The following is a 14949-nucleotide window of genomic DNA, read 5'->3' on the forward strand; positions in this document are numbered from 1 at the left end:
ATCCACTCAAAAAATCTTTTTTTTAACGCCAATTCAAAATTTAAATGAACTTTACAAAAGTTACCACAGTTGTAAGAAATGTAGGAATGAAGCGTTCCCATTGCGTTGGGCTATAAAACACGGCACCTCTATCCGACATTGCCATCACTGAAAAACGTCAACGGGCGACGTAAAAAATGGAGGTAAGAGGCGAGATTTCGTCTCGCCCGAGCCATCTCATTTCAAGATCTACACTGTGCATAATCGAGCTTATTTACAGGGCGGTCTGATAATGTTTTCTCTGGCGAGTCTGGCTGTAGTTTTTCTGCATTGGCCGCGTTCGATACAGTCAACACTTAAGCAGCTGTTAGGATTTCTAATAAATGATACGCTATCTTTCAAATACATTTAGCTGAGAGATGACGTAATTTTGCTGGAAATTTCAGATAGTTGCCCAACTGTGTTCCCTGCTAAATGTAGACATTGATTAACTATTATTAAAGCGGCTTTAAATATTTGCCATTTGGCAACTACATTAGAAATGAACGCGATAAAGCATATACCAAAATAAATGGTAATTCGCAAATTGATGGCCGAATTAATTATAGTTTGAATAGAGGGTGATAGGAAAAATGAGAACGGAGCAGTTATTTGCTGTTCGCTGAACTTTTGCATTTGTTAATCTTAAGCATTGCGTCCCTGTATCACAGGGTCAGCATTTCAAAAGAACCACCGCGAAGGACAGGCGTGACAATGGGTTCTTCGTCCCTCGACCTGCCTTGCCCGCGCATTCGTTACGTTTAATTTAAACCGCGTCACATTTAATGCCCCTGGCGACCAACAAAAACGCCGGTCTTCTCACCCGAAAGCTTTATCGTCGGAAATATCACCACAACCGACAGAAATATTTAAAACCGCGTCCTAACCAGTTTTTTTAACAAATACTTTTGCTTGTAAAACAAGGTATGCATGGTTATTTCCGTGAGCTACAGATAACCCATTCGAACCGGGGACGATTCTCGAAGATTTGCTCGTTCCTTCGGTTTCACTTAACAGATCAAGATTTCGTTGTTGAGTAATTCTTTTTTGGATGTAAAATCGAGCCCTAAAAAGAAAAAGTCGAGTAAAACTTAACTTTACATCATTGGTTATTAGACATCCTGATATAGGATTGACGAGCAGCTATTACAATCTTTTAGCCCCATTTGATTTCAGCCAACGCTGTCAGTCGGGCGGCTCGTGGAAACACGACTTACCTTAATAAAGAGCGGATATTATGCGGGATGTGTCCGTTTTGATCTATGTTCTAATTCGCGCGTTTTTAAAGGGTGGTGGAAAATTCCAAAATAAGACGAAAGCATGCAGGGTGTTAAGTGTTTGAGATTTTTGTTTTTCGTTTTCCCGGTATTGTTCATTTCCTATCTATAGCCATACTAAATACACACGGCTTTGACGCACAACCTTCTCTACAGATCATATTGTTGCTTATATGAATAACAGTCATAAGGCACTATAGCTGAGATCTATGCCTACTCGTATTGTGTATGTAGGATGAGGTGCATAAATGGTTCTTTTGGTCGTGACTCTTGAAAAAAAGAAGAAATATATACTGTCGACCATATGGTCAGTTTTCTTTATAAGGCTTAAATGGTACTTAAGGGCCTTATAAGAAAATTAGAAGAATGAGTGTGAGCGTTCATAAGGTTGTGAGTTAAAAAACAGCTTGCTGATTAATTTATTTGTCTAAGAATCAAATTCTTAATGTTCTGTCAAATTTAACTGCAGGCTAATTTCCATAGAAGTGTTGAAATAGCGCCTACATATCGGTTGGTCTCTATGGTAATTAGCTAGATATTAAACTTAGCACCAAATTAACAGTTCAATGCTCAGTTTTTTAAATGTCTTGTTTATCAGCAAGATAATTTCCATAGAATTATCGAAATGAGAGCTGAGCATTAATCATTTCCTCTAATACCATGGACATTATGTAGCAAGTTTCTAGGAGCAAAGTCGTTGGGAGTTTGAAAAACCGTGCCTGAGGTCCAATTTTACATCTTCATAAGTATTAGACCCAACCTGTTGAAAGATTTTGACAGATAAACAATACTATAAATATGTTAAATCCTAAACTTAAACTTCAGATATAATTTAAAATTAGGGTATAAACTGGGCCTGAGTGTAATCTTGTTTGGCGTGACCCCATTTAATAAACTGACTGAATATACATAAGAATTCACGTAACGATCCACCTATCTCTTGAAAGTCATGTGTCGGGTCGTTCTCATTGAGTATCCCATTTTAGTAACACATCCAGACAAACATTTCATCCCGTCTGGACATCGTGCCAAAAATACATGTCGTCTCAGCATACCGTATTACTATTTCTTTTTTTGGATCGTCACATACATTATTAAAATTGATGCCAGGATTACATTTGAATCAATGCTGATGGTGTCAATCATTATGCCTTTTAGGTTTCAACGTTTCTTTTTGTTTCCTAATATCTTAGAACTCGTCACACTAATATGTTAAAATATAAACGTTATAAGATAGAGGTGGAAAAGTATAGGTTGAAAATATTTTTTAGCATACGAGGTGGCTCAACGTTGCATTACGATTCGACATTTTTTAATTTTAACTCCCGATATGTTGTTGCAGTTTTTAAGAATATTTTATTATTTTTATTATTATTTTGTGCGCCCTATTCCGACTTTCAATAGTTTTCGAAACATCGACGAAAACTATTTTATATGATATTGTACTTTTATTTACCTATATCTCAGAAACCTCTGGAAATTTTTATAATCTAAAAATTGCATTTGATTGAGGAGGTAATTGCGCAGCTTTGCCATCTTTAAACCGACTGGGGCTCAACAACCCCCGAATTTAGCATACCCTCTTGAGGGTCCACCGATGTTTTCAAAATTTCCGCATAGTTGAAACAGTTTTTGAGTCGGATCAAGCGATTATTAGAAGCACAAGTTCACTTTCGATTCAGATATACTTCAAGTTAGTTCCGGGTGGTACTTTCGTGATGATTTCATGGACTTTGTGAGTTTAAAAGGTAACCGTTGGTCATTAAAAAAAATGTCGCAGTAGGTGCTGAACCATAAACGTAGGGCGTTGATTAAGCCATATGCTCCGTATAACAAGTCATCTAAGACATGCCTCTCGTATTTTCAGGAGATATTTTATGAGGCTTTCAACGTTTAATTTGTTGTTTATTTTCTTATATTTGCAACGAACCCAAGAACATTTAAATGATTTAATCATTATTCTATGTTCATTATAATAATATAATGCCGGATAATAGCGTTAGTGGAGCATTCCCCAAACGTTTACCATAAAGGTGGCCGCATAATTCCAATTTAATGCATCTGAAAAGCGGAAATAAGAACCGAATAATATCCTAAAACCCATTAATATTTCATCATCGTCTATAGTGGCTCGTGGAATTGAGAAAGATCCCAAACATATATGTTATATTATAAACATTATTGTTGTTTTACCATATGGTGTTCCGTATAGCGGCACGGGCCGTTGCGCTGCATGGGCGTTATAACCAGCTTTCACGGAATATCTGCCGCGTGGGTGTTCTATCAAATCATACGAATGGCTAGATTTCCGTTACTAGTCATGTTTAATAGATTTAACACCTTATTATTTGATGCTATCGAGAAATCTTTGTCTATTAAAATGGACTTTGTTAAAGATCTCGGCTTATAGTTTATTGGTATTAGATTGAGATTTTAGGTCGCTAGTTGATTGGCACTTCAAATCATGACACTCTATAACAGTGCAAATAAATAAAAAAACACAAACACTCTTCGTTAAAAATTAATTCATAAAAACACGTTTGGAGTTCAATTTCGTTTTCGTCATCAGTGTTTCTTGGAACACGGTGAACCCGTCTGTGGTACCGATTGGACACGTTTTTCGATGTAATGACCCTAACATACAATATGCATGTAGCATGGTGTTACGTCCGTGCAGTGCAAATTATAAGTGGTTCTGCGAGGAAACAGCGTCACGGACGTAGCGAATTGGAGGAAATTAGCATAGGGTACCAGAACCAAATTTTAAATGCGGTACTCGCGGATTAGTTACCAAAGCCTTTTTAAGCTTTTCGGGTAGACGGGTAGTAGTGACCTATTACACAGAAGTTTTATGAGAGTATGTATCCTTGCAAGTTAGAAGTACATAGAAAAACTGTAAAAAAAATAACAAATATTTGTCAACAAAACCTTCCTATAAAAAGATGTATATCATTAATAGGTTATATTAAAATTAAATTTCTACCTTCTAACTTGTAAAAGTCCCGATAAAAGCCATCTTTAGGGAGTTCGTTGATTCATCCGTTATTTTTCTACACATTTTTCGCCCTTATAACATTAACTTGACACTGAGTGTGAATCCCTTACGAGGCGACGCTGGACGAAAACACTAAATACAACAAAACCGGAGGGCCGGGGATATTTGGATTGGCCCGCTCTACGTGTGTCACAAATTGCAATAATAAATAAATAAATTAATCACTCTAGAAGTGTGGGGATTATCTAGAACGTTCGGGAACCGAAGTTTTCTTTATAGAGTTTGCTTTTCTTTAGCTAGCGGTATATGTAATTATTAGTAGTGAGATAAAATAGACCCTGTACTAAAGTTAAGCAAATACGTGGACAAAACAAGGAACAAGGGCTGTTATCGAATAAGAAAGGCGTTACTTTGACGAGAAGGAAGCCGCTATACCAGAACATGATATTATGAGAAAGCAGGAACAGCGTCATTCTCGGGCAGAGGGAAAAACGTAAGGGCATTAAAAAGGACAAGACAGGAAATAGTGAGGTAAATAGCAAGAACTGATAACTTAAGTCAAAAATTAAAAATTAAGAATCATATCATTTCATTATAAAAAATTAATCTTGAGATTAGGGGATAATTTTTAGAGAGCAACAGGCACCCTGATGTGGATGTGTTGAATCGGGTTGTTAGTGGTTCTAAGATCGATCCATAATGTTTTCACTCACTTTCTTCCTTCGCTTTATTCACAAGAAGGCAATTCTATTTTCGAGTTACCAATCCCTCTTCCACTTATCAGTTTTGAACTAACAATTGCTGTTGCTCTTCCGCCATGTTTTCTTTCGTATTAAGATAAATAGAAGGCGGAGCTATAAACTAAGCCAACTGAAGTGTCAGGAATTTTTCAGTAACTGCAGGCACTAAACATCGTTTGGCAATATCTGTCAATTATTATATCGCCAGTTCTAATAAAGCGCCATCCATTCAATTCAATAAGCTCCGCGCCTCACCATAAATCGATCTAAATGCATCTTCGTAGACTGTTATTACATTGATCTTGAATTTTTATACCATTTCGTGAAATTTACACTGTTTTTTGAATAAATTCGTTTTATGGGCCTTTGTTTTTTCGGGCAACTATGTGATTCATTATTTTTTTTATTGCAAGATGGTAGAAGCATAGATTTTAATTACTTTTAAAATAGTAAGATACGGTAAGTTTTTCGAGGCAAATGTTTATGGGATTGTCGTAATTTTAATTAATGAGTATATTTTTATAACACATGCTGTTATTGTGATTTTAATATCTGGAATTACGGAAAAGAGTATGAATATTTCCTTTTTATATCACTGTAAAACCGTATTTGTCTGATTTTATTATATACACAACCGGTACTTATTTTGATCGCAGAATCCAAAAATGCAATAATATGCAGCGTACTCCAATAAAAAAAAACATAAAACATTTTTGAGTATCTCTAAACGTAACGGAGATATCATCTTACGACAGAGTTACCGAGACACCCAGTATTCATGCTAATATACATGGAGTTCCACAAAAAAATAAAACTTAAATATTTTTGGCGTTTTTGGGACACCCTGTATAATATTAAAATAGTTTTAAATAGTAACCTTAATAGATCCCCACATAATCCAAAAGTAGAACTTTTTGAGAGCTTCGTATTTTGGCTACAATGTTCCGTGTCGTATAGTGTGAAAAACCCTGTATACCTACATTCTTAAAATAGTCAAAATCTGAAGCATAAAAGTTTTATATTTATACTTATTCCAAAACTAGTGTAATTTAATCGAAGGAATCCAACACGAATAAAATAAAAATCTGTAAATTCTATAATTTAGGTTTAGATTGAAATATAGAGAATGATTTTGTTAGGTGCTAATATATATATATATATATTGTTCAATTGTAATAAAACGTAAAATTTAAATTTGTATAAAAGTCATGCTTAATAGTTCAAAAGTAGCAATATTGGGTTGACACACGTTTATTAAATATTCCGTATAAAACTGCTGACTATCTTGAAACTATATGAACTTTCAATACTTTTTGTTAGATTTTTTCCCCTATTTCAATATATTAAAAAGTTAGATGGGGAGGTATTTTCCGCGCGGATCCCTGTGCACATAGTGAGATTGTAAAGTCCTGTATAAATTCAATAAAATGTGAAATAGCTGCTTTTGGAAAAAACCGTGCAATGTGTTAATTTTTATTTTGAAAATGCAGTTTTTTTATGTAAATGTCTTACCATTCCTTTCAACCCTCCTGGGGCAGGTACAATCCTTTACAATTTTTTATATAGAAACAGAGGTTGTGCAAGATCTCTTATCAAAGCGAATGTAATGCTTTATTCAATGACGTATTTATTTTTTTTTATTTCGATCATTTTTTTGCAAGAAAATTAATGTTAAACGAAATTTTTCTTTTCATTATTTATACAAATAGTAAAAAAAATTATATGTTGATAATACAAAATTATATCAAAACACTATAAAATGTATAGAAACAACTTAAAAAAAAATCATGATTTCAATAAATCTGCGAAGTGCTCCCCACTAATTTCTTTATGACATGCTAGTCTAGCTTTAAATTTCATAATTGCTCTGTGAAAAACCTGTGGAGTAATACTTTTTATTGTTATTGTAATTTTATCTTTTAAGTGTTCCACATCATTTGGCTTCTCTTTATAGGCTTGGCTCTTTACATGTCAACATAAGAAGAAATCAAGAGGCGACGGATCAGGAGATCATTCGGGCAGTTCCACCTCACCTCTTCGACCAATCCATCAATTCGGAAATACATAATTTAAATACTCCCTTATTGGTGCTGCGAAGTGTCGCGGAGCTCCGTCCTATTGAAACCACAACGTATCTACAGGAATGTTTGGATTTTCATCAATCGGAAACAACGCAGTTAAATAAGGAATTATTTTTGTTTGTAAAAAAAGTAAATATCGTTATCCCGCCATTGCTACGTCCAAACAATATGATCCTATAATCCTATTATGAATAATTCCAGCTCAGACGTTTACTTTTTGCTGATATTGCGTTCTATATTCAATAAGCCAATGTGGAGTTATAGGGGCCCAATATCTACAATTCTGTCTATTAACGGTACCGTTTAGATAAATTGATGCTTTATCTGTGAATAGTATGTTGTTTAATAGCAATTGATTAATTTGTGACATATTCATCATGGTTTCACAAAATTGTGAACTTCGATCGGGATCATCTTTGTTTAATTCTTGTAACAACATGACTTGGTAGGGATGTCATTTATGTTGTTTCGTAGTTTTTAATCAACAGCTATAGCTCGATTGGCCTTTTGCGGATTTTCGTGATAGTTCAACAAAATATTTAAAGAAGTATCTCCATTTACTTTAGAACGTCCGGTTTTAGATGAGTCTGTAACGTGACCAAATTCACGACATTTCTGTTCTATTCTAGCAACAGTAGATGGAACGATGGGATTTCTTTTTGGATAACTGTTGTTAAATATGATACATAATTCTTGTTGCTTTCTTGTTTTGTCACTGTCCCCGATTACTATTAAAATTGCAATTTTTTGTTAACTTAACTTAGCCCTAAGTATTGAAAGTAATCAACTTTTGCCTGAGAAAATAATTCACAATATGCCAACATTAAGATTTGTAATAAAATAACATTTAATTTTTGCTCGTGAAGCCTGGCTGTTTTTCTTACAAAATATTTTAAAATGTTTTGCTGAATATTTCAAACCCCAATAAAAAATTTATTTTTTAAATACTTCATTGAAATAGGCAAAAAATGAAAAGATAAACGTACGAGTTTTAGACGCGGACATTTTCAAAAACTTTTTAATTCATTTTTCTCGCATATTAATGATTGAAATGAGAAAATAAATATGCTGTTGGATAGAGCACCAAGCTCGCTTTGATAAGAGGTGTTGCACAACGCCTCCTCCCATTTAAAAAATTGTAAAGGGTTTTTACCCCTCCTAGGGGGTTGAAAAAGATGGTAAGACGTTTACATAAAAGAAACTGCATTTTCAAAATGAATATTGACGTGTTTCATAGTTTTTTTTCCAAAAGAAGCTATTTCACCTTTTATTAAATTCAGGCGGGACTTTATAATTCCACTGTGTATTAATTTCCTTGGGAATACATTCCACCGCAGCATAAATCGCATGTTCACATCTGACAATTACTCGATCCAAAAAGCTTTAATAAATCGGTGGATACGATCCCTTACTAAACAATGGCACCCAAGTGATCAATTCCATTATCTTTCTCACCATTTTGGCGGTTGTCTTTTTAAATTAATTCAATAGGGAAACGTACGTTTTTATAACGAGGTATATCCTGTCATCGCGGACCAGTTCGGGACGATCTCTGTTGCCGATAAAAGGGGTTTTGAATGTTATTAATGTGGAATGATCGTGGTGATGGCCAATTATTTTAACCAGCCTTGGTAAGGCGATACTATGGAATAAAAAATATACGCCCGTGATGTCCCTATCTGTGGCATCAGGTTTAATTTTGTCTTTCTACCTAATTTGCGTGGGTTCTCGGGTACCAATTGACGTTTGCTTTTGGTAATCGTATATTTTTTACTCAACTTTTTACGGTCGGTTAACTCGTCTAAGTATCTCTTCAGATCACCTGTTAAACGACCACGAGATTGAGATTATTTTATGAAAATATGACGATACTAAAATTTGACGAAATTGTCCAAAGGGGACATGAAGTCATGAAGTCTGATACCACATGTACAGGGTGTTTCCTAACTACGTGTAAAAAATTGAAAGGAGTAATCCTCGACTGATTTTGAGTCAAAAATGTCTAATAAACATGTGTCCGCAAATGCCTTGTTTCCAAGATACAGGGTGTTAACTGAAAGACGTTGAAAAAGGTTTTAAAGGTTTGGTGGTATTTACTAACTTGATGAATGAATGATCTGAAGAGACTTGTCTGTGCTGTCCCAATAAACACTCTAGATCAACTTCAGGAACGTATAATTACCGGATGTGAAACGATACGCAACACACCAGGAGTTGTCGAGAGAGTGAGACAATCATTAACAAGAAGGATGGAAGCGTGCATTATGAGTAATGGTGGTCATTTTCAGCAATTCTTATAATTAATCGTTGAAGCATTCCCCCAAAAAATTGTCTTTTCTAAAATCCAAACACCCAAATTGAGTCATTTTGGAAGTAAAATCTCTTTTTCTTGTCACATTTCAAGACCCTGTATCTTGGAAACAAGGCATTTGCGAACATATGTTTATTAGACATTTTTGACTCAAAATCAGTCGAGGATTACGCCTTTAAATTTTTTACACGTAGTTAGGAAACACCCTGTATACTGCGTGACAGAAAAAGGAGCACCCCATAAAAATGGATTTATTTAAATTATTTTTGACATGCATGTTTCTAACGCTAAAACAAATACTTAATTAAAAAAGGTATAATAAATAAATTTAGTTGTTAAAAAAAATGTATAATTTGTCCGCCCTCCGTAGTGTTATACATTCCCATACACGTTTACGCATGGAACTAATGAGGTGATTGATGTCTCATTGGGCGAATTCGTTTCAGGCTAACAGGACAGTATGACATAGTGGCACTAAAATTTGTGGGAGATGGGGTAAATTATGCAACCTTCTACCTCCAATATCCTATACGCGGTTAATAGGGGAGAGGTGTGGAGATTGAGATAGCAAGTTGAGTGCATTTTATGAAAAGAAGTCCATAGTCACATGTAGTCGTGCATTATCTTGCTGGAAAACTGGATTAACAAGTTTCCAAATAAGGCACGAGATGAGGTTTTAGGGCTTCTTGAATGTATCGTTAAGCTGTCATGCTGCCCCGTATGAAAAGTAAAGGTGACCTGTTATAATAGCACTCCAAACTATTACCACAACAGTCTGATGGGCATGCCTCTGTATTTTAAACTGAGGATCGCGTTTTTCACCCTGTTTCCTTTTTACTCTTGTCCAACCATCATGCATACTCAAACAAAATCTGGATTTCTCCCTAAACACCATATTATCCCATTCCAGATTCCAATTTATTCGATTTCTATACCACTGCAGTCGATTTATACGATAATTAAAGGAAAGGGGTAACACATGATGGGGATGGTAGAAAATCAGTCTAAAACTTTACACACACATACACACACACAAGTGTGTACAGGTTGTCATATAGTCCTTATCCTTTGGTACCCAGGATGAATTAGTTTATCTTAATGGATACTGTTAGTAAACCTTAAGTGAATAAAAATACACACCTCGTGTTTAAACAATAATCTATCGAAGCTGTAATTATGAGAGACAAATCGACAATATAATGAACGTTTTGAAGTAGAAAGCTGTAAGGATTCTACACCTAAATAAATTCAAAATTCACGTGAATTATACTCATAATTTTGCGCAAAAAATATTCAAAATGGTGTTACTTGATGACGCTTTATTCGTCCAGATTTTGCAAAAAAAATATTCGCACCATTTTTTGTTAGGTCTTTGTCTGATTATTGAACAATCTTCAGCTGCAGACATAAGTGTTCAGTTTTTCACCTTTCATATAAAAATAATTATTAATCTTTTTGACCTTTACTTTTGTCAGTACCTTGCCGTAGTTTCTGATATTTTCTTGAGCTTGTATCATTAGAATGTTTCCACCAAGTACAAATTAGTAATTCAATTTTCAAGCATTGATTAATTTTGGCAAATTTATATAAGCACTGCAATTAGCGTAAACGATTTAAGTTGATTGCTAAGAATATGTTGTTTATTTTTTCTTAAATGATGGAATATGTTAACTAATGTGGTTAACTGGAAACTTGAGCAATTTGTAAAGTTAAGTCTCAAATTAATAACCATGTTGTTCGTAATGACTGAACATTTGCTTATAAATTGTCTGTTCCTGGTTCATGAAATTGAATCACAGATTGGTAAAATTTCACACATATGCTATTGTTTTTTTCCAATAGTAACTCCATGAGTGTAGTTTTTCCTAATCAAAATTCCAATCGGATAAATGCAACGTATGGAATCTACTGGTAATTTTCGAAAATACTATACATGTTTTTTAAAGGATTCTAAGTAAATATATAGTTCATAGATCTGTTTGATAAGAGGTTAATGGTACTATACGCTTTTTCTGAAACTGGTTTACATGATTTTACCTTTGTTTCTATTTAAGTCAACAGCGTTTTACTTACATACTGAAGTACTAATCTGGTACATAAATCATTTCGTCGTGTCTTTAACTTTGTTCATCATTTACTTTTGCAACGATTCATATGTTTACCACATGAGATGCTCTGTGTTTGCAGATTGCAAGAAGCAAATAATCCATGTTATAATAAATTATTAATAAGATATGATGAAAAAATGGAAAATGTGTTATACTAATATACAAAATGTGATAAGATTAGCTGAATAAATATTTATTTAAAAAAAACCCGGAATTGTAACGCGTAGATGTAACTATTGGTATGTAGGAAGTATGAGAATAGAGTACAACGCAACAGTTATTTATGTAAGCAGTGGCTAAAAGTTTACAGAAGCAAAAGGATTATTTTCTGTAAAGAGTCGATTTCTCAATAAAAAAAAAACGAAAGCAAAGTACATTTAAAAAAGAATGCGAGTTGTACAAAATACTAATTTTCCCACATATTTCATAAAGATTATTTATAATTTTTATAAATAATAAAACAGTTTAAAAATTTTTTAAAACAGTTTAATAAAAACTGGTGATGAAGTGGGGTTTATTTCGTTACTAGTTACATAATGAAGGCAGACTATAATTCCTTTTATTTTAAACATAGAGGAAATTTTGAATATTTTCAAAAGTTCGAAAAAAAACTTATCTGCATCCACAGAGCAATTCTTATTAAGATTTGGAAAATGTGAACTTGACTTTCAATAAACTTGCGCATAAGCGCTGCTTTATGTAAGGTGTTTCAAAATTTCTTGGCTTCTAATTGTTTCAAAAGACTTGAAGAACTCTTTAAAGGCAAAAGTCGTAAGACGGAGGCATAAGTATAGGTTTGACATAAGTTTAAACGTACAGGGTGGTTCAAAAAGGTATAATAGGTTGTTTTTTTTTAATGGCAGTGTACGTCACTTATTCCAGAACAAACAGATCTTCAACAATGATTTAAAAAAAAAACAAATATTTCATATCTTTTACCAGAGATATATTCCGTTTACTTCAATATTTTCTTTACACTAAAAACGCTTAAACCTAGAGTAAGTAAAGTGACTAATCTGTAAACAAAGTTTGTACCAAATAGTCTTGACGTCTCAGTTCCTTATGTTTTAATTCAGAAAATTACGGTTAAAAACATATATATAATTTTTTTGTGAATAGACCAACAGCCCAATGTAATATGTTGACATTGCAGCTACTCTTCTTTTATTTCAATTAATTTACAAGTTGATAATAGTGTCATTACCAAGAGTCGCTTTAACACACAGATTCCAACAGCTTTATTGGGCTTTATAACCTTGTTTTTATGGATTACCTATTTTATCCAGTACGCTCGTTTACGAAGAGACAAGATAATTTTTCTTCCAAGAACATTTTCCTTATAAAGAGAAATCTACAAATGGCTTTTCCTTTGTTTTTGTGTGTAGGATCGTTATAAGTTTAATGAGAGATTTAATCTCACAATTACACGCTATGACCATTTTTGCCTTGTTGGGAGTTTACCGATGTTCACGGTTTTGAAATAGTGTGACTGACATGGTAGGTTTGTAATCAACGCAATCTATATTATCGTGGTGTAGCCGATAACTTTCCTATTTACTAACTCTTGAATAAAGGGGCTTTCTCTGGTCGACAGGAGTGGTTAAGGAGTTGAGGATTTTTTATTTAATATAAAAATTCCGAGACAGGTGAGAAATTGTAAAATTTGGTGCCTCTGAAAATTAGGTGCTACTCAACGAATAGCCGACAACAAAAAAGTGGTTCGCCAGTGCGTTGCCCAGGAGAGAAGTTGCCACTGAAATCTTGATGCGAATAACAAGACTCGGAATTATTCTGCCCTTTTTGGTGCTTCCGACTAACGACGACTTTTGTCTTGGTATGGTCGTCCATCAGCGTTACGCCTAATTTAGAAGAAGAACGAAGCAAGAAACAAAAGGTGGTAAAATGTTAACACCAATTCCGACAGAGAACTTTCCGATCCTGGCGCAGATAAGGTGAAATTAACTTTTGATTCGCGTGTATCTTTCTTTTACTTTTCGAAAAGTTCCATTTCTGTTCAATTATTATAAAAGTATTTTTGGGGACTCCTCAAATGTACCACAACCAGTGTACGTCACTTTTTCATTATGAATCAACCTAAAACTTTTACATATAGTTTGAACACAAAACTTTATTATTGACGTTCTTACCTTATATGTATATGTACGTATAATGTCCAATCATAAGATGTATCCATGAAAATATATACAGAGGTTATGAAAATATGATCAAAGAACTTTCGAAAATCGTTTATAGAATTGTATTAAATTAAGTTTTCTCAAATTGGACGATTTTCATCGATCAATGTCTCATATCATACGTGTATTCTTAAATTTTTATACAGTAAATCAGTCATATTATTATGGTATGATTTGTACAAAAATTTATTATTGGAGAGTGTTAAGGAAGGAAATACATATTTAAGCAAATACACTGTACCTTTCCTTTGTCTCATGAATATTTAAGAATATCGAGTTGATTGTACCAGATTTGGAAATTCTCTGATATCGATAATTACCATTCAAATAGCGTTCTATGAATTTTTCCAGTTGCATAGATTGTGAGCACCTATCTCTACGGAACTCCTTTTATTGGGGGTACCCTCTGTACTAAACTCCTTCATTGCATTAGCAACCTATATCCACGAATATGTTTATTTATTTTTAGCAGTCTATTTTATTGATGCACATGTTTTAGTTCCTGCTTATCATACCTCTTAATTGCATTTCGTAAAACTACGAAAATAAATCCGAATCTAAAACCAAATAAAAACTAGTCTCACAACCCGATTGCGTATTTGGGTTGTCAGGATGGCCAGTTAAACGTAATTTAAATATATATTTAAATCCGAATTAATTTATATTTTTGTAAAATTTTCACGTGTCACACAATAACTTTGAACTTAGATCAATTGCTATTTTTGATCCCTCTATTACATATTAGGAAGATTAAATTTTCACTTATTTTAATTCAGTCGTTAATGCCTTCAGATTGAGCAGACAACCATCGGTCAATCAAATTATTCTCCGGAAACAGTTCGTTAGGGCTTGTTATACTTCAAGTGAATATAATAAAATCATTATATAAACCGACAGTCTCGTGAAGATTAGAAAATCTATAGTACTCTATGGTGGCCACATTTGGAATATTAAATTACACGTGTTTTTGGTTTAAGGGGATCTAGAACGTAACTTTTTTCAAAATGTGGCTAATCTAAAAATATTTAAAGAGAATTTCAAAAGAATTTTAAATTCAAACCGTCAATTACATGATAAAGTAATGACTGTGATCTCTCGCATAAAAAACGTGCCTAATGGGCACAATCAGGCTACCTACCTGCGCTTTCGAATCAAAGGAAACCACGTTTAATACCGGTCTAAAGAATAGCATGCTCATCCGTTGATATAGTCGTAATTTAGTCA

The 14949-nt window shown here is 33.8% G+C and overlaps 1 protein-coding gene and 1 long non-coding RNA gene across 2 annotated transcripts in view; both read left to right on the forward strand.

The window, feature by feature from the left end:
* tkv (thickveins) overlaps positions 1-14949 on the forward strand; it is a 93009-nt gene that overhangs the window by 5343 nt on the left and 72717 nt on the right. The window lies entirely within an intron of this gene.
* On the forward strand, positions 4161-7976 carry LOC136338987 (uncharacterized). The gene is made up of 2 exons (XR_010732051.1): positions 4161-4821; positions 6985-7976. It is a non-coding gene; the product is annotated as an uncharacterized lncRNA (long non-coding RNA).

This window comes from Euwallacea fornicatus, chromosome 4 (genome assembly GCF_040115645.1).
Source record: "Euwallacea fornicatus isolate EFF26 chromosome 4, ASM4011564v1, whole genome shotgun sequence".
NCBI classification, from domain to species: domain Eukaryota; kingdom Metazoa; phylum Arthropoda; class Insecta; order Coleoptera; family Curculionidae; genus Euwallacea; species Euwallacea fornicatus.